General features: G+C 35.8%; 1 protein-coding gene across 6 annotated transcripts in view; it reads right to left on the bottom strand.

Annotated features, from left to right (window-relative positions):
- TENM2 (teneurin transmembrane protein 2) overlaps window positions 1-20,722 on the bottom strand; it is a 1,351,165-nt gene that overhangs the window by 379,114 nt on the left and 951,329 nt on the right. The window contains exon 1 of one of the 6 annotated variants that reach the window (XM_031949418.1): window positions 14,900-15,039. The exons of the other annotated variants lie outside the window; for them this stretch is intronic. The gene's annotated coding sequence lies outside the window, so the exon portion shown is untranslated. Of the gene's footprint in view, window positions 1-14,899; window positions 15,040-20,722 lie in introns of those variants that run through there. 6 annotated transcript variants of the gene reach the window in all.

Below are 20,722 nucleotides of genomic sequence, written 5' to 3'. Positions count from 1 at the left end.
CCTTTTTTTTTTTTTTTTTTTTTTTTTTTTGAGCTTAGGTAACTGAAGAATGATCCTGAGGTGAGAAGGATTTTGTTTGTATTGGTTTCATTGCTTTTATTTTGGGGGTTGTTGATAAACTTGTAAATTCAAGAATTTGGAATCTCCTGTTTTTGTAGTCCTACATGTATTTCAATTTTTAGTGTTTTAGCACTTACCTCCTGGGAGAACACAGTATCAGAAATGGGTTACTCTTTCATGTCAAGATGTCAGTTTCATATTTTAGACACTTGTTTGATGGTGGAGAAATAAATAAATAGCTGCCCTATACGTCATCTACTTTATATATCAAATAACTTATTAGATGAGATCCATTTAATCAAGACATACCATCTCCTAGCTCTGGGCATTCTTTTGCTTGTCCTCAATACTTGGAATGCTTTCCTTCATCTCTACCTACTGGCTTCCAATAGCTTTCTTCAACTCCCAACTTGCAACCCCCTCATTTTACAGATAAAGAAACTGTGACCCATGTAGGTTAAATGACTAGTCCCAAATCACCCAGGTTCTAAGCATCAAAGATTGGTTTCAAGCCATCTCTACAGGCAGTCTTTCCCCACCCTTCTTAATCCCTCTTTTAATTATTTCCTATTTAACCTTTATACAGCTAGTCTGTAATATTTATTTGGTAGCTCCTTGAGAGCAGCAACTACCTTAATTTCTTTTGTTTCTTTTTGTATCCCCAGTGCTTAAGATAGCGCCTGATACATAGTAGGTACTCAATAAATATTTATTGATTGACTAATCTCTTTTGAAGAGGATTTAGACAAGAGATAAAAGTTAGCTTTTTTAATGTAATTGTATCTAGAATTCTATTCTTGGATGGCAAGCAATGAATTCAGTCTTGAGAACTCAGAATTAGGACCTTTGCTATATGCAGAAATACCATAATCTCAGGGCAATCAAAATACAGTGATCCAAAAAGCAATGGAAAGATTCTTTTGTTTAAGTAGCATATGATAAGTTACCAACAATAAGAAGTGGCATATATTCCACCAGGTATATCATTTCAAAAGTGGAAAAGCCTTAGCAATCCCCTCCCCTCATTACAGAAAGAAGGAAATCCAGGCCCAGTAAAGGATATTTACTATTTATTGTTCAAGGTTGTACTGGCTATTGTAAAGACTAGAAAAGGTCAGGTATGATTGTCAGAGAATGATATATAAGACTGGAAAAGAGCTTTGCCAAGTCAGGTTGCAAGAATGAATAGCAACAGATGGACAGTCTGAGTGATATAAAGGCATATCCAGAATGTTAAAAGAACCAGAAAATTACCACAAACATGTTGGGACAAGAATGAAACTGCACGAAAAAATGGGAAAGAACTGAGAGTTATACTGGTGAAGGGAGGACCCACAACAGCTAACATTTACATAGTGCTTTAAGGTTTGCAAAGTGCTTTATAAATATTATCTCAAAATATGTTTAAAAGAATTGCCCATATTTAATTTATATCCTCCCTCCCCTTCCCTCCTTCTTTCCTTCTTTCCTCTCTCTCTCTGCCTCTTGACTTTTTCTCCTTTCTTTCTATATACATATAAAGGTATTATGCACACACACACATACACACGCACATATATATGCACACAGATATACTTATATACACATATACACAGAAATTAAAACAAAACTGCACTAAAACTTTTGGGACATGCTATATAGGAATGTACAGATACACACATGCACACACATATATCATGCACATATAAACAGATCTATATACTCATACATACAAATATACCTATACACATATGCCTCATTGATATTTTAGGATTATCTGGCCAGAGTTAATTTTTTTTCTTTCAGAGCCCCTTAAAGGCTGCCGGAGGCAATCCAATCAACCAGATAAGCTGCACTCTAGGGAAAGCTCTGTTTTTATAAAACAACTTAATTTGCTCTACCCCCAAATAACCTTATTTTTAATTTTTGCAACAAGAAACCTAATTGCCCACTTTATTTCTACTCAGGAAAATCCCCAAAACCCAGTTAAGCATTTTCTTTAAAAAACAAATCTTTACAAACTAGCCACTGGAAAAAAAAAGAATCAAAGTTTTGCCTAAGCTGGTAAAATTAATTTATTGAAAATCTCTGTGTTGGGTCTGCCCCCAATTTAAAGACTCCCTTTTTGGAGTCCAAGAATGGCCAGTCCCCACAGGTTTTCCCTAGATAGATTCATGCATCATTAGCATATTACACCAAGGCTTTGCATGTTTATATATCACATTTTCTCTGCAGCATGGTACTTTGAAAGGTACCAAAAATAGATCAGGATCTAGATGGAGAGTGAAGTTTATTTTAAAATAATATGATTTCAATAGTTTTATAATGGTGGCAATCTTCATATTCATGAGATTGAAAGGAAGTTAATTTGTGCTATTTTCACGTTTGTAGGCTATAGATTGCCAGAAATCTCCACCTTATCTACAATGACATAAATGTTTATCAAAAGCAATAGATCTTCAAATAACCTCCTATCTAAGAATGTCAAGGTGCCCCGTGAACATTAATTAAATCTTCTCACCTTTCTAAGATGAGATAGTGTTATATGTTTCCAAACTTTCTAAAACAGGACGGTGTTATTAACATCTTGAATGGATACATTAGAAAATTAAGATATGATGAAATGAATCTCCTTAACTTTAGACAGTCAACACTTATTTACTGAATGCTCTGTCTTGTGATAAGTGCTATGAAGTATACGGCAGTGTACAATATGTTCCTGGATCTCAAGAATCTTATATTTCACTTGGAGGGGTAAAATAAAACAAAACGAAATAAGAGTCAACAATATAAATCTATACAAGAGAGTGTATAATTTTATTTTCTGGACATATAGTTGGAGTCAGAAAGACCAAATTCAAATCTGGCCTTAGATACTAACTACCTAGGTGACCTTAGATAAGCCACTTAATCACGTTTATCTCAATTTCTGAAGAAGGAAATGTCAAACTCCTCCAGTATCATTGCCAAGAAAACCCTAAATGGGATCATGAAGATTCAAACATTATTGAACACATTCAATACCAACAAAAATAATTTTATTGATGGTGTAAGACATTATGAGATAGTTACTAAATGATCAATAATTTATTGTGTGATATGTTATTCAATAATCAATAAATGATCACAATATGATAAGTACTAGACCATAGGATAAAGACTAATGATCAGTGACTTACTGAATAAACTAAAACTTATTAAATAATCAACAAATGATCAGAGCATGACAGATGCAACATCACAGAGCAAGGACTAAGCTAAGTAGATAGTCAGCATTGGGATAGTTAGCATTGACTATCCACCCAGCTTAGTTCTTGCCATGTGGTATAATGAAGAAGGTATTAGATTTGAAGGCAGAAGATTTGGGCTTTAATCTTGACTTTACTTGTTACTCCCAATATGACCCTGGTCAAGTCATTTTTATCATTCTGGACTACTCTTGCCATACTCATTTAAAAAAAGAACAATGGTTAGACTATAACTAGATAACCTCTTACATCTTACCTAGCTCTTGAGTCTAAGAAATCTATAAAATGAGAGCAACAGAATAATTCTATTCAAAATTCCCTTACAGTTCTAAAATCCTATATCTTTAATGATATAAAGTGATGGAAATGGAATTGTGAAAGGTTTGAGAAAGTCAGATATCCCCAAATCTTTTCCTTTTGTTCTAGTAATTTTCATGAAAAGCAAAAGGAATCATGCCAGAAATTAGGCATGACTTAGTGAATTTTATTTTCATTATCAGCTATTATAATACTGTTTTCTTGCAGTTTGCTACATAAGGTTGGATCTACATGAGGCAAGCATTTCTAAATTTTATATAGATTTGTATATGTATGTGTATATGTGAGAAAGAAATATATTGAGAGAGGGACTAAAAGAGACAGAGAGAGGAAGAGAGAGAGAGACAGAGAGAGAAAGAGAGAGAGGAGGGGAGAAAGAGGGTAAAGAGAGAGGGAGAGAAGGAGAGAGAGAGAAAGAGAGAGAGAGAGAGAGAGAGAGAGAGAGGAGAGAGAGAGAGAGAAGAGAGAGAGAGAGAGAGAGGAAATATATATAAGAGGCAACAAAAAATAATGGATAGAAATCTGGGCTTAGAGTCAGGAAAGCTTAGACTCAATTTAGCTGTGAAACCCTGGACAAATCTTTCCATGTTTCTATTAAGCACTATAATAAATGCTACAGAACTGTAAGTTGTGGAGCAGTTGCAGGAATATTCTGGTAGAAGGAATTTCTCCATTGGGAGCTTCTTACACCAATGATATAATATCCAGTTAAAACAAAGAGACATGCATGTCTACTGCAAAGTATCCAAGTACATACTAGTCATAGCCATTCATCTAGAATTTCCCATTCTCCATACTTAGGCCCATTTGTCATGATTCTTGCTAGAGAGGTAGAAAAAATGGTGAAGATATGATAGAAATAGGGGCATTCTGGGAAGATGGCAAAGTCTGTCAGAAATTTTCAGGTTCTCCAGATTTTCTCCACAGACAGAAAATCACCATGAAATGAAGGTAGAGTAGCGAAAATAAAAGGGTAAAACAGTTGTCCTCCTGAGACAACTTGAGAGAACCTCAAAAAAGACAAGGCCTCCAAAGGGCTTAAGTTTGGCCAGAGTGATACATAGACACCTACAGGCCGACTCCACAGAATCAACAAGCAATGGCCCCTGAAGGCAGCTCCTTTAGAAAGCAAACAAAGCCTCCAGAAATTTCACTTCAACTTTCACTTCACAAGTAGTATCTTTGAAGGGAATAACAAGTTGTACAAGAAAGATTTGTAGTTTTCATGTGCAATCATCCTTTTTTTTTTTTTTATTGTACTGTGTTATGTTTTGTTCTATGACTGAAAATAAAAATGTTTTTTTTTAAAAAAGGAGGGAGAATCTGCATACCATAAATACTAGACCTCCATTTTACACTTTAATTATAGAAAAATAAATGCCACTTGCATTTATTTTTTTTTTTAATATGATAAAATAGATAGGTACCTGATCTACTGGTAACATGTAAAGATGTAGTCTAGAAAGACTAAGTTTTTTATTTCCTTATCTCTATATACACTTAATCTCTCTGTAGAATATAAAATCCTTGAGGGCAGGGACTATTTCTTCCCTTCAGGTTCCCCCAAGGCCTTGGATAGAGTGGGTACTAATTAAATATTTATTAGGTGAATCTTTTTTTTAAGGAGGGAAAAAACTCCCTTGAAGCTAATAGACATAAATATTTTCAAAGTTATAAACTGATGTGAAAGATCTTCAGTTCTCATATGGATACAATAACCACCCACTCCAGTGAGTTGAAAGAATATTAGTTTTCAATCATCTTACATCTAAAAGTCCTTTTACAAAATTGTATGATATTGTGAGTGGAAAAAATACTTAAGATGAGGACTGTTCTGTTTATGATTCTGCTGCTAATAAGCTGTGTGAATTCACATAATACACAGTCTCTCTCTGAACATCAGTAGCCTGGAATTTCATTTCTTCATTTACAAAATGAGAAAGTTTTACTAGAGTCCTTTCTAGATCTAATTTGGTACAGCTTTCATATACTTTATAGGCAGATGGTCTGATTCCAATTAGGGCATATGTATCTGATTTGAGGTCACCTAGACTCACCAAGGTCCAACCAGGAATTTTCCTTTTAGGTTCCAGATCACAGCTTTAGACATGAAAGGGTTATGATGCTCATCTAGATTTGTCAGTCAAAGTGTCCAAAGTCCAATGTATGATAAACATTTGAGGTGGGTCTTGAATTTTCCATTGAACCCCACTGCCTCCCAGGGTTCTCAGAGCTTAGAACACAATAGTCTCACTAAACCTGGCTTTGTCTTAAGTTTCATCAAGCTGAAGACTATGGAGAGACATGGATCCAGTTTTTTTCAAGGTCGGAAGAATGAACCAATCTCATCTCTTAAAAAGTGAAGGTGGAAAGAGACACTTCTAAAACACTGTTTTCTGAAGGATCATCCAGAACACAATGCCTGGGGGGGAAAGCATTCCTAAGACTCATAAGGGGCATCAAATATTACTGGAGAGTATATTGGCCCCAGGTTCAGGAAGACTCCTTTTTCTGAATTTAAATCTGGTCTTAGATACTTGCTGACTGTGTGACTTTGAGCAAGCTATTTAGCTCTGTTGTTCTCAGTTTCCTCATCTGTAAAATGAAATTGAGAAGAAAACAGTAAAGCACTCCAGTATCTTTGCCAAGAAAATGCCAAATGGGGTAATGAAGAGTTGGACATGGCTGCAATGACTGCACAACAAAAAGGTCTCACTAAGAAAGGAAAATGCTGGGGGCAGCTAGGTGGTGCAGTGGATAGAGCACCAGCCCTGAAGTCAGGAGGACCTGAGTTCAAATCTGAACTCAGACCCTTAAATACTTCATGGCTGTGTGACCCTGGGCAAGTTACTTAACCCCAATTGCCTCAGATTAAAAAAAAAAAAAAAAAAAAAAAGAAGAATGCCAAGCTATAAGTACTCACAACACAGTTAACTTTAATTTTTGGAGTAATGGCAAATCTGTGTCTAAAATAGCATTGTACTTAGTTGGAGTTAAATGAATGTTTTAAATTGAATATGCTTGATAGAGTGGCAGTAAAGGCTTACCAAAGCCCATACACTGAACATCCACAGAGGCCTGTGGCCTGCCTTTGGAAATAAAATGACTATGTGAGGTTCTCCTCTCATAAGATTTTTAAAAATTTATTTGAGTCAGCAAAATTAAGAGACATCAGCAGGGCAATGTTGGCCAAGTCCCTATTTTCACAAATAATACCTTTCTTGCCTTTTACAAGCCTGTTTAAGGACCTGCCGTGCATCCTGGCTACAATTCAAAGCCTGTCTAATGAAAGCACCTCCACTGTCAGCAATGTTAATGTCACTTTAAAGAGTGTGAAATGTTGCTAAATGTGTCAGGAAACAATTAGATAACATAAGAGGCATGTTTTCTCAGCACACAGCAAAATATATTATGCAGGCAGAAGATAAACTCAAAGTTTTCTGAGGTACAGCATATTCAGCATACTCTTACTCTCTCTCTCTCCGCGCTCTCTCCCTCTCTCTCTCTCTCCCTCCCTCTCTCCCCTTCTCTTTTCCTCTCTCCTTCTCTCTGTTTCTGTCTGTCTCTCTCCATTCCTCTCTTTCTGTCTCAGTTTCTCTGTCTGTCTCCCTCCCTCCTTTCCTCTTTCCTCTCCCCTTCTTTCTCTCTGTCTCTCTCCATCTCCCTTCTTCCCTTCCTGCCTTCTCTCTCTCTCTCTCTCTCTCTTTTAAATTCAACAGAGAAATTGTTTGGCAAGAGTAAGCCCTGTTTGAAATACTTGGAAAAGGCATAAAGGCCTGATCTGCCTGTGACTGCCGCAGTTTGAGCCTTGGACTATCAGGCTCCAGGAGATACAAACAGTCCTCAACCCAAATTAAATGTGTGCCCTCCTAATTAGCATTATAAATATAGGTTTGCATGAGCCAGAGTTGATAAAATTACAGTGTTGATCTGGAAAAGCATCATCTGCTCTCCCCTACAGATACAATAGCCACTGGTTTTGCAAGCTTGAAACAAGGTACTGTTCAACCAATCTCTGGGCAAGTCAGCGTGGGGAGCTAAGGTAAACACCAAGGAAGCGGCTACCAGCACCACACAGGGCATGGACCCAACTAGCTCAGTGAATGCCAAAACATAGGGAGTTTTATTCCTAAATTCTGAGGAGAAAGGCTCTCAACAGTGAAAATATGGTGGTGGAGATTGGTTTGAATTCCATCTGTAGAGATTCACAAGTATGGCTCATAACAGGTGTGGTCTTCCTATATTCCATGATACATATTCTAGGATTTAAATATCTCCATAGCAAGTCATATAGTAAATATCTACAGCAGTTTAGAGTACTGAGCTGGTCCTTAGCAGCCATCTTATCCAACCTCATTTTACACAGCATGTTTTTTTGGGGGGTTTTTTGCTGTCAAATTCATCAACTTCACATTAAGAACCCTAAAACTGAGGTCCACTTAGATCCCATGATGCTCTGCATCACACAGCATGCTAATACACATCTTCAGGAATTATAATTTATAGATTGTTATCTCTCCAAGTTCTTCATGGGAAGTCAATTAATTCATAAGTACAAGGAAGGAGAAGCCTGCCTTCGTGTTGATTCATATGAATACTTTATAAAAACATTTATAAAATATCTACTTTGTGTAAGGTCCTACATGACAAACCTTTCTTATTGTTAGTCCCCCTCTTTGTGACACTGTGGACCATACTATCCACAAAGTTTTCTTGACAAAGATACCAGAGTGGTCTGGCATTTCCTTTTCCATTGAATCAAGGTACACAGAAACCAAGTGACTTGACCAGTCACACAGATAACAAGCATTTGAGGCTGCTTTTGAACTCAGGTCTTCTAGTTTTTAGGCTTAATTTTTATCCATTGAGTCATGTAATTGTGTCTTAGGCACAGACAATGCTAAAAAGTTCAAGCTTTATAGCAGTTTTGAGGGAAAAAAGTCCATTTTAGGCGACATTAATAGAAATATAGTATAATGCAACTATTAAAATATCCTGTGTCTTTAATATACTAAAAGAAATGTAGTGTGCATATCAATGGAAATAAGTGCAACTGTACTGTTGCAGTTCTTTGCAGATTTCTGTTCAGTTCTAAGTAGCACATTTTAAGAGGAACAGGGACAAGATGAAATATATTCGGAGTAGGATAACCAATATGTTGAGCAATAGTTGGTAGTACTGGGGATAAAAAGGAAGGTCATGAACCTGTGGGTTCAAATATTCCAAAAGCCGGCATAGAAAAGAAGGACTAGATGTGTACTAGTTGCTTTAAAGGCAAAACTAGGACCTACTTGGAGAGATGCTATAAAATATCAAATATAAAATATCAAATTCTAAGATTTTATGATTATTTTTTAGCTACTTTTCTTCAAGGTAGAAAAGGCCAACAAAGGTCAGAGGCCTATGCAGGTACCACTATTCTCCTACATTGGGAATCAGGGATATATTTGCTCTAAATCCTTTCCATCTAGCTGAAAAATGTCTAGCTCCCAGATGAAAATTGAGACCCATATAGACTCATCCATCCTTAGAGGACTTAACTTTATTTAAAAGAAACATGTCACCGTGTTGAAATTTAAGCTCAAATTAATTATAGGAAATGTAATATTTAGGCAACCTCAGTTTCAGGATTCAGCATTTCAGCTTGAAGCAGTTTCCAATACTAAATGGGAGATTATAACTGGTCTCAAAATAATAACCTTTTCTGCTTTTATAGCTGCTTTCATCTGAGGATCTCAAAGCACTCGGCAAACAATAATTAATTTTCACCTGGGAGGTAAAGAAGCCTTCTTTTGGCTCATTTGTTAGAGCAGGGTGTGACTTGTCAATGCTTAGGCAGAAAATAGAAGGGAAGTTTGTGTGGTGGTTTGCTGCTCTCACCTGCTTGCCCTGCAATCAGACTGAGCTGCATTGCCTCTTTCTAGCACAGATCTGGCAAATGTTGACCTACTTTTAAAGGGCTCCTGCCCCTATTTTAGAACAGCTAAATTCAGGCACAATAGGTTTTCATTGGGGGTGGAGTTTCTTTCCTAATAGGCCTTCATATCTGCCATGAAAAGAAATAGGTGATCCACCTAGAATACATGTGGTTAATCCCAGGTGAAGATGCATTGCTCTTACAAGATTTTTGTTACATTTTACTGCTTTCTTGCCCCCCAAACCCACCTCCAAATCACTTATTTTGTAGATAACACAAAGTATCCACTTCAGGATATAAACATTTGGTACAATTTTATTCCCTATTTTGATGGGCAGCCCACCAAAATGGGAATTTTGTGAGGATCTTAGAAATGCCATAGGTTTCTACAGTTCTTCAGTAAAAAAAGCCTCTAAGTGGATAGCATATGACCTTTTCTTTCTTCTGCATATGCTAATGAAATGGCCCTGCCCACCACTCAAATCCCCAGCAAGAAAGTATTCTTACCATCTCTTATTTTACCACTCTTGCCTCAGGGTCCTTTTCTCTCCTTCTTTATTTATTACATCATAATGTAACCTTATTGTTGAATTCTTTTGAAAAAGTGGGATTTGAAACTGATCAAGGAGTACTAGCTCACATGACCCTCAAGATTAAGACTGTGGAAATGATATAGAAGTTCTCAGTCAACAGCATCTGCTGCTGGATCATAAATTTTCTTTGTTTGATATCCTGCTTTTTCATTGAAAACTTTTCTCTGCTCTTTCTCACTCTCTACTCCCTTTCCTATTAAGACTTAATGGCTATCATCTTATAAGAAGAAACAAACAAACAAAAAAATCCTGTGCTAACTGAATCTCATTTAATTCTAATAGTTATTACACCACTCCAGCAATCATATAACTTAGGTTGAAAGATATAACAGAAGAAATGAAAATATTTCAAAAAATATAAAAAAATCAATGATTTTTAGAACTGTAAGAGACCCTTAGATGTCATCTCATCCAAACTCATCAGCAAAACAAGGAAATGAAAGGACAGAGAAATAAAGAGGCTTCCCCCTAAGGTCACACAACAAATTAGTGGCAGAACCTTGCAGAATTCTCCTATTCCATATAATTCAAAATGATGATGACCTTTGCCTTGAAATTCCTCAGAGTTAGCTCAACATTTATGGTTCTACAGAGAAATGATGTTTGATGCAATATTAAAAGAATACTTCCTTCTGAGGTAGAGAGGAAGAGTGAAAGAAAAACAACAACAATAACATATGGCTTTTTCATCACTGGAAAATACAAACAAGAAATAGAGCCATTGCTGAGGTCTAACTGCAGGTGACTTAGGGAAAACATGATTAAGAAACTTTAATATAGCAACTGGATCAAAGCATGCTTCAGAATTAAAATCTGGACAAACACAAATGCATTGATATTGTTGCCATGGAAAAACCAAAAAAAAGAAAGAAAGAAAGAAACAAATCCCCTTGCAAACCCATTTTCACATGCATTTCTATCACAAAGGGAAGAGAAAGGAATAGTACAGTGTAGTAAATTAATTTTAGTCATGTTGCCTGATTTTTCCTTCAGCTTGACCTGATTTTCTTTTAAGCCTTAGGCATGGTTAATTTGTAGGTGTGTGTGTGTGTGTGTGTGTGTGTGTGTGTGTGTGTGTGGTGTGTATATATGTGTGTGTATGCGAGAGAAACAGAAACAGAGAAAAATCTTTTCTTGAATATAAACATATTGTTTTTCTTCTATACTTAAAAAAAATCACATCTTCAGGACTTTGAGAATAAAGGGGAGAGGAAATATATGGAAAGAACTTTGTTTTTATAATTTTTGTACATTGGATGAGATAGACATAATAGAAATAAGAAGACAAACATCATCTAGGGTAGATTATTTTTTTAAAACCTAGAAACATAGAATTACAACATTACAAGCTCCACAGTTCTTATTATTGGTAGGAGTGTGCGTATTTGTGGGGAAGTCAATAAATAAGAAATATTTCTCATTTGAATTTTGCTGAAGTCAAGCTACTTTATCAGAGGGGCTGAAGATTAATTTATATCTGCAAAGCTTAAGACCTTAAGCTCAGGACTGAAATAGAAAACCTCAAATCTGCAATTTCAGTTTACATAGAATAGGTAAAATGAAAGTTGAGATATTATCCATGGAAATAAACAGTTGCTTAATTGGGTCTGTGTGGCCTCCCATTAGGGACAGAAACAGTCGACAGGAGGGAAAACTACTTAAGAGTTAAGTAAACTCAACAAGTAACTCCACCATGAAAAAGGGCAGATGCTTTCTTAATATATTATGGAAGGAAACGTAACTTTAAAAAAGAGCGCATCGTCTCTATCTGTGTGAGTAAATGAATGTGAAATCACTTCTCAACCAGATTTCATTTGAGATGAATGCCTCATCCTAGAAATGCCCATTGGGTTATGAAATCTTGCTTCTCCAAAATGGCTGAAGTTTTAGATATCTCATCAGAACCATTTTACCCTCAAATTTCACCAAATATACAAACAAAAAGCACAGTTACTTTAGTTAAAAACCTGGAAAGTTAAATATTTTTTGAAGCAATGATTACACCAGACAATCAAACAAACTATTTAGAACTTTAGCAAAAAAGTCTCCCATTTGTGACTAGATTATATTTGTTTTTATATCTATCTAGTAAATTGAATTAATCAGAATTTGATTTGCTTTTGTCCAAGCACACTTCCTTTCATGTAATATTGCAATTTCTTACCTGTTACAAAGAGCACATACAACTCAAAATTCTACACTTACTCGTGGGGCTAAAATAAAATAGAAAACAACCAATACTGAAGGTTCATTTTTTTCTAAAAATCATAAGAAACTTACACAATGCAGGCATGAAAGCCAAAGACATGGATTACTATTAAAATAGGGTCCAAAGAGATCAATGCATGGGATAATAATTGCTTGCTGTCAAATGTTAAAACCACTAAATTTTTGTCTTGTTAAATCATCTGATGGCCCTTTCTTTTTTAGTTAAATGGGGATAAATAATAAAAAACAATTTACAACTAAAAGATGCTAGGGTTTTGCAGCTGCTGAATGTCTTCTGGGGAGATTAGATTCTATAATGAGGAGATATAACCATCATTTTATAAAAGCTGTTGCTGTCTTGGGAAAAACACCACTGAATACGATTAGAAAATGCCTTTCTTTCCATGAACCTATTACAGTTGAGAGCTGATTGCTTGGCATATGCTTAATGATATCTTCATAGGTGGAAAACAATCATTTGTTACAGTGGGTTTTGACAATGTATTAAGCTCAACGTGGTTCTTTGGATTCTGTAATTTAAATGGTTAGAAAAACATAAAGAGTAACACTTGCAAAAATTTAGGGGAAACACCCTAATAATCTCAGCATCCACACATTCCTTAACAAGAATTCTTTCCTGAGTAATTTAAATATCAGCTTCTTAATGAAAAGTATAAACACAATGCAATAGAGAGGCATTTTTGATTGTAGAAGCAACAATTTTTAAAATAATGTAGACACAAGTGAAAATGGCTAATGTGTCTATCTTCTCTGTACCCTTTTACCAAGTGGCAGAAAAATGTAGGTTTTATCAGGGTACGTGTACTGGGCATCAGTTTGAAGCTTAAAGTCCTAAGCTTTACAAATATAAATTAATCTTCAGTCTTGTGATAAAGTGCTTTACTTCAGCTAAATTCAAATAAGAAAACCTTAGGAGTACAGACCTGTTTGGGGGAGCCCTGCTGCTTTTTAATAACTCTTGCTTCCATTACCTGAGGAAGATGTTTTCATTTTTTTGTTTATTTATTTGTTTCATGGATCCTATAGGTATTCTTTAGGTGAAGCCTATCCCTTTTTCTTAACAATATTTTAAAATATATAATATAAAATACATAGGATCATGAAAGAAATCAATTATCTTGAAATAGTTATCTATACATATAGGATTTACACATATGATATATAGGATAAATATAATGTATAAGATATAGATAACATACATGATATATATGTGTGGGTATGCTTATATATGAATACACACACACATATGTGTGTGTGTATATATACATACACATATGTATATAACATGGACCCCCCCCAGATTAAAAATCTCTGGCTTGGGGCATAGGAAGGGGATGATGGAGAACAGAATGGAAATTTTTTATTTTTTTGCATGAATTGCCTGCCCCAGTCCATTGGGAAAAGGGAAGCACATTTTTGCCTCCGCTATGGTGGCACAAATGAATCTTGAACTATCGGATGCTCACAGCTAAAAGCAAGAAAGCCCTACACTTTGGGATTTTTTCTTTTTTTATCCATTTGCAATCAAAATTCTGCCTTTAAGTTCTCATATCCACTTACACCTAAAGATAGACTGTGGAGCTTCTCAAGGCAATGTCTTATTTCTGGAATCCACTGTCACAAAATAAAGCCAATAAATAAAACAGACTACATTTTGAATCAACTTTCATCATTCATTTGTTCATTCAACGAATATTTATCAAGTTCTTGCTATAGAAAGATAGCCTGATGGTCCCATGGAAGAGCTATTATTAAAAATTATTTTCATAAACTTCTTCTAGCAAAGAAAAATAAAGCTGGAGCAGAGACATGCAACATTTGTTCCTTGAAATCTTGTAAAAAATCAATGACTATGCACGCTTGCATTAACACAGTGGCTTATCTTTCAAAATATATACCCCATAGTAGGAATCAGAATTAAATAGTGAGCAGACAAGCCAAAATCAAACTGACTCTAGGAATTTTCTCTCACCCCAACAAGAAGACAATCAATTTGACAAACAACCTCTAGCAAAGCTTTGACTTACTCCAATCAACATAATTTCCAAATTGAGAAATGAAAACTTCCAAAGGGACTGACATATTTCTCCATAAATGGGTTTTGAGCTTTTGCTCCTCATTACAAGTGGAGTAGAGGAGATGATCCCCTGGGATTAGTGCAACAATTAATGATTCATGCACCCTGAGTTGCAAGTAAGTGGGAAAGATCACACCTTCATGAATGAACATGAGAAAATTCAGAGTTGAAATTATTTAGTTTTTAGTTTAGTTTAGTTTTTTTTTTTTTTTTTTTTTTGGCCAGACCACATCAATATCACATGGATCATCCAAGTCCCTTAATCCGGCACTCCATAATTATTATTAACTCTTTGCAATCTAACTGCAAACAGCAACCCTCTGAGACAGATTCCCCAAAATCTGCTAAGAGAATCAGGTTTCACTTCTGTAGTTACAAATGGAAGGAGCTCGGCAGGACTTGGGATCCTAGCTTTTGCATATATCATGCCCCAGGTGCTTCTTGCCAGAATACTTCAAAACCAGTATCAAAGTCTTACCCTCATCTTCAGTGTATTCAGGATCAGTCCCCCTGGAGCTGCCTAACAGTCTGCCAGTTTCACATTTTGCACTTCACCAGAGCTGGAAAGCTGTTGCAGTTGGTTCCCTTGGTTAAACTTCTGTAGGAGGGGAGGAAGAGCTTTTCTGACTATATACGGAGACCTAAGTACTGGGAGGGGCTCCAATCTTTGGAAGCTCTGCCTCCACCCTGCCTGGGGCTAAAACACTGCACCCAATATCTAGTTCCTTACCTAAGCTCTAGGGAAGTTGCTAATTCTACCTTACTTAAATCAGTTTTGTTTTTAAATGGTATCCGCTCCAAATGAATGGGACACCTTTGTATAATGCCATCTTCAGCATGTTCACCCCTTCCTCCATAAATCAAAGAATTATCGAAAAATGTGCAAGTTGGGTCATCTAAGGCCTCTTAGATTTCTAAAACCTGCAATCCTGACTTTGGATAGATGGTAAAAAATGAAGAGCTGCAGAAGATGTTAGCTTACTACACTAGCTCTTTCACTTAACAGTGAAGAAAACTGAGGTTTAGAGAGGAAAAAGGACTTATCAAGACAATCAACCCTGTAGATAGGGGAAATGCCATAACCAAGGAGTACCTAGATTTCAACAAACCACTGGACATAAGTTTTTTCACTGATCTGTGGAGCACACGGGGTATACATTAGATTCTTAATAAATGCTGGTTGGTTAATTCAACAAGATGGCTAAGTTATGAGTGAAATTAAGTGGCCTTAAAACTGGCTAAATGAATAAGCTGAAATAAACAGTTTCATGGCAACTTTGAGGAAGCAATTTGGTAGAGTTCCTTGGTCCTGTGTGCTTTAATAATTTTATCAGTGACTTGGATAAAGAGCTAGATGGCATGCTTATTAAATTTTACAGATAATATGATCAGAAATAGCTAACAAACTGGATAACAGGATTTTATTTTTTAAAAAAATCTCAGCAGGTTAGAAAAAAAAAGGATGGAGCTAATAAGATGGAATTTAATAGAGATAAATTCAAAGTTCTAAAAAAAAGACAGATAGAAGGAAGCAGGTGAATCAGATAAAGGACACAAGGAAACAGTGCTGGAGGAAAAGCATTTTTGAAAGGATTGGAGGAATAAATTTTCAAGTTAAATGAAAGAAGGGAAGATACCAAAATGATTTTTTGAAATCATAGAAAATATAACCAGAAAAAGGAACAAACATCAAAAACTATTGACTCATAAAGCTACCTTTTTCTATCCCAAGAAAATCTTTATGAGCATATTCTACCAACATATCAATGGCATCCTTGATGAAAATATGAGAAGGGAACAATTAGGTTTTCACTGTTTTCTATACTCAACCACAACTTTCTAGTCAGAGAATAACCAAAAGACACATCAAAGGTGCTTTTTATTTAATAGTGCTCTTTTGAGCAGAAAGTTCTCTTGATGGCACAGAGCTTCTTCAATGAAATCACTGACCACTCAAAAATTAATATCCTAGTAAAATTGATAGAAAAAAAACCAAATGAATAAAGAATGCACATTGTTAGGATTGTTGTATGTAGCTGGATGAGAAGACTATTAGATTAGTATATCAAAGTATATAGGCCTTCTACTAATTTTATACATGGACAATGAGTTTATTCTGGAATTAAGATGAAGCAAATCAACTGGACTGAATTTGGAAAATGCACAAAACTTTTAATGATCCTGAATTTCTCCCTGAAGTAATAACTCAACTTTTAAAATACCAATATTTCCACATTGCTACTACATGACTAAAAATTGTGGAACGTGACAATCACCAAGGAATCAAAATAGCAATTGAACCAAAGACAGTTGAGAGACATATAGTAGACATAAATACATCGTAGCAGATTACTTATGATGACTTGCATACATTAAATGGTGGAATAGATATTAAAAGAAAGTATTTTGTTAGAAAAAGATATGGGACATACAAGGACTGAGCTCAAGGAATAACTGATGGGTATCCTAAATGCTGCTTTGGTCCCATGGCATTCACTGACTCATGAGATAGTCAGTAAATCCTTTTTCAGAATAATGTTTTTGAATAGGTAAAATAAAATATATAAGTTTAAAAAAACTCTCCAAAATATATTGAAATACATCCATCAAAATACCAAAAGAACAAAGACAAGTTCATATTCACCAAATTAAGAGCCCTTGAGCAGGACCTTCAACCCCCATTCAAACCTCAGGTTTATAAGTTAGATGCCCTACTTTTCAACACACCAGATAGAATCTCTACAGATTACTTAGAGTAGGATGTGGACCAGTACCACACTGGAAGAGAATCATGGATCAGATGTATTTTGCACTATTAAAGGGAGAACCCACATTATTGATATCATGAATACAGAGAGATACTAGAATATAAATGCACAGTGCAACATTTTGGCTAACATTTTTTAAAAAGGATTTTAACCATCAAAGGGAAAGGAGACATGGCTAGACAACACTTTGAAAAGAATATAGAGGTTTGAGGTGATTGCAAGTTCAAAATGGGCAAAACTGTGGCAGGTTAGTAAAAAAAAAAAATCAATATTTTTTGTTGTTGTTTTATTCAGTAATTTCAGTTGCATTCAGCTTTCCATGACCTCATTTGGGATTTGCTTGGCAAAGATACTGGAATGTATTGCCATTTCCTTTTCCATTTCATTTTAGAGATGTGGAAACCAAGGCAAACAGGGTTAAGTGACTTGCCCAGGGTCACACAGCTAGTAAGTGTTTGAGGCCAAACTTGAACTCAGATCCTTTGTATGCATTGTAATATCTAGCTGCCCCTTAATGCAATATTAAGAAGCATCAAGAAAAGCACAGAACTAGGGAATTAATGGCTCCACTGAGATTTTCCCTGAATTATAGCTGTAATATTGTGTTCCATTCTGGGCACCCCATTTTTAGGAAGAATTTAGAAGAGGTATAACTCCTCTAGAATATTGAAGTGGTAACCTGGAGGTACCACTGAAGGAAGTAAGAACATAAGAGCTGAAGGAAAAAAAAAAAGCAACTTGAAGGCATTCTTCAAACATCTGGTGAGGAATCATATTGAGGTGTTAAGAGATAGAATTCAAAACTATGGGAAGTTATACAGAAGTTAATTTAGGTTTGAGTGTTAAAACAAAACAAAACAAAGCAAAATCTAAGACAAATAAACTCCCTGATAATTGAATGAGTTGTCTCAAGTGACTGGGTTTACCACAATGAACATTTAAAAGTAGAGATTCCATGATCACTAGTTCAGGAGATTGTAAGAATTTCTAGCTCAGTTATGACCAGTGCTAAAGAGCCTGCGAGGTCCCTTCCAACTCCAATATTCTGTGATGCTGCCAATCAGCAGATCCACCATTCAAACCTCCATCCTATGAGAGAGATCCACTGCTCTTGCCACTATAAAAGCACTTAATGTGATTTAAAAGTCGGGAAATAGAGCTCCTTCATAACAATAGAATTAACAGTGCACAATGAAAAAAATAATTCAAAAATAACTCTTTAACAGGTTTTCTCTAACAAAATTCACTAATGGATTAAAAATAATAACTGGATGAGTTGACTATTATGATTGCAAGTGTCCCTAGAGGACTAGGAAGTAATCCTGGAGGGACTAAACTGATTCTCTAGGTAAAGGGGATTAATGCTTGTGGCAATAGCCCTTTCAGAGAATTGCATTTTGGTCTAGAGGGAGAACCTTTCCATTCTCCATAGGCTTCAAGGGGGTATAGAATTTCATCACAAAGTCAGGTGTGATTTCATGTTCTATTATTCTACTTTGTAGAGGGAGGGCTGTGTGTGTGTGTGTGTGTGTGTGTGTGCACGGTCATATCTATGAACACTTTTTAAATAGCAACTTTTTATGGCTTCATCTGTTTTCAGTCTTCTAAATGATTCTTGGCACCCTATTAACAACACCTGAGCATTCTGAAAACAACCCCCATGTTTTGTAGACAGTCTATGGATGAAGACTGCCTAACAATCCATATGTTTCACTGACCACAGCTAAGAGGCTGTTTTCCTGCTGACCTGTACTTTCCTATTTAAGCAAATTTATAAATCAAATTCCTTTTTTCTCATGATTTGTATATGTATGTAAATGAAGGCAAGTTTTAAAACTATTGATGCCTGAGCTAGCAAATCTGCAAGTTATTGTGTATGGGGAGGTAGGGTAAAGGATAGTAGCATTTCTCAAATGAGATTCAATTTCAGGTATCTGGCTTTCTGAGGGTCTAAAGTAAAGGTTTAGGTATTTTTCTCTGAGAGTCTAGGGCCCTCTTTACTAAAAACAAGTAAGTTAACAGTAGTTTTTCTCTTACCTGAAACAGTGTGATATGATAGAAAGAACATTTACTGTAGAACCAGAGAACTAAGGTTCAAATTCTTTTTCTGCTACTCATTAAATATGTGACTTTGGATAGCTCTCATTTAATAAGCTTTCAGTTTTCTCATTTGTAAAATGGAATATTGGATCCAACAACCATTGAGATCCCTTTCTGGTTTAGGTCCCTGGTCCTTTCCCTGACAAGGTCAACCCATGTCACACACTCTCCAAATCCAGGTCCAAATCCTATTCCAAGTCTGCCTGGAAAAATTCATCCAGGTTTGCAGTGTGCCCATATTTAACCCTAGGTTCTACCCTCCAGATTGAAAAACAAAACAAAACAAAAACATGCTATTCGCCTTCAAATGTAGGAAGGCCCATGGAGAGACATTCTTCTTTCAGAACACCAGGGAAACACCTGAACTTCCAGTCATAGGAATGAGCCAAGAATGCTCATTTTCATTTATAGTATCATTTGAAAACCTTGTGCATATTTGTAGCTGTGAAAGTACTTGAGCTGAAAAAGTGAACCCACCTCTGGACCCAATGCATTGGACATCAAATTTGAAGCTGGAAAGAATTTTCACTCCTTTTTGACTATCTGTAACTATATTTGGGGTTTTTCTTGGCAAAGCTACTAGAGAGGTTTGCCATTTCCTTCTCTAGCTTGTTTTACAACTGAGGAAACTGAGGCAAATAGGGTGAAGTGATTTGCTTAGGGTTCTACAGCTAGTATCTGAGGCCAGATTTGAACTCACAAAGATGCATCTTTATAACTCCAGGCCTGGCACTTTATTCACTGTGCTACCTAGATGTCCATTTGGGAGACCAATTTGATTCAACTCAAAGGGATTATAAAGAGAAGAGTCATTAGAACAGATCAATTTTAACCCCCATTCCCCCCAGTTCTATAAATGAGTCAGCTTATCTACGTAACTGAACACATATTATCTCTCTACTATGCCTCCCTCCCATAACTTCTATATTCCATAGACTAATCTTTTTGAAATCCAAGTCAATATCATTTAGGTCTTTATTTTACCAGCATCTGAGCAGACAGTGTCTGGCACATAATAGATGCTTCATAAATATTTATTCAAGGAAGGAATGAATGATATGGCTGAAAGAATATGAACTAGATGCATCTAATCTCAGACAAGTTAGTGAAATTCTATACTTCAGTTTCCTATGTAAAGTTGGGGATAAGAACTATTTTACCCACCTCATAGGACAGCTAGGTAGCACAGTGGATCTGAAGTCAGGAAGACCTGAGTTAAAATCCAGCCTTAGATACTTATTAGCTGTCACTTAACCTGCTGTCTTAAGTTTTCTCATCTGTCAAATGAGTTGAAGAAGGAAATGAGAAACTATTGCAGTACCTTTTTCAAGAAAACTCCAAATGTGGTCACAAAGAGTTGGATATGACTTAAACAACTGAACAACAACAAAGGGTTAATGTGATAGTAAAAGGAGAAAATATGTGTGAAAACA

Source organism: Sarcophilus harrisii, chromosome 2, assembly GCF_902635505.1.
Source record: "Sarcophilus harrisii chromosome 2, mSarHar1.11, whole genome shotgun sequence".
Classification (NCBI taxonomy): domain Eukaryota; kingdom Metazoa; phylum Chordata; class Mammalia; order Dasyuromorphia; family Dasyuridae; genus Sarcophilus; species Sarcophilus harrisii.
This window is presented reverse-complemented; position numbering and strand designations above follow the sequence as displayed.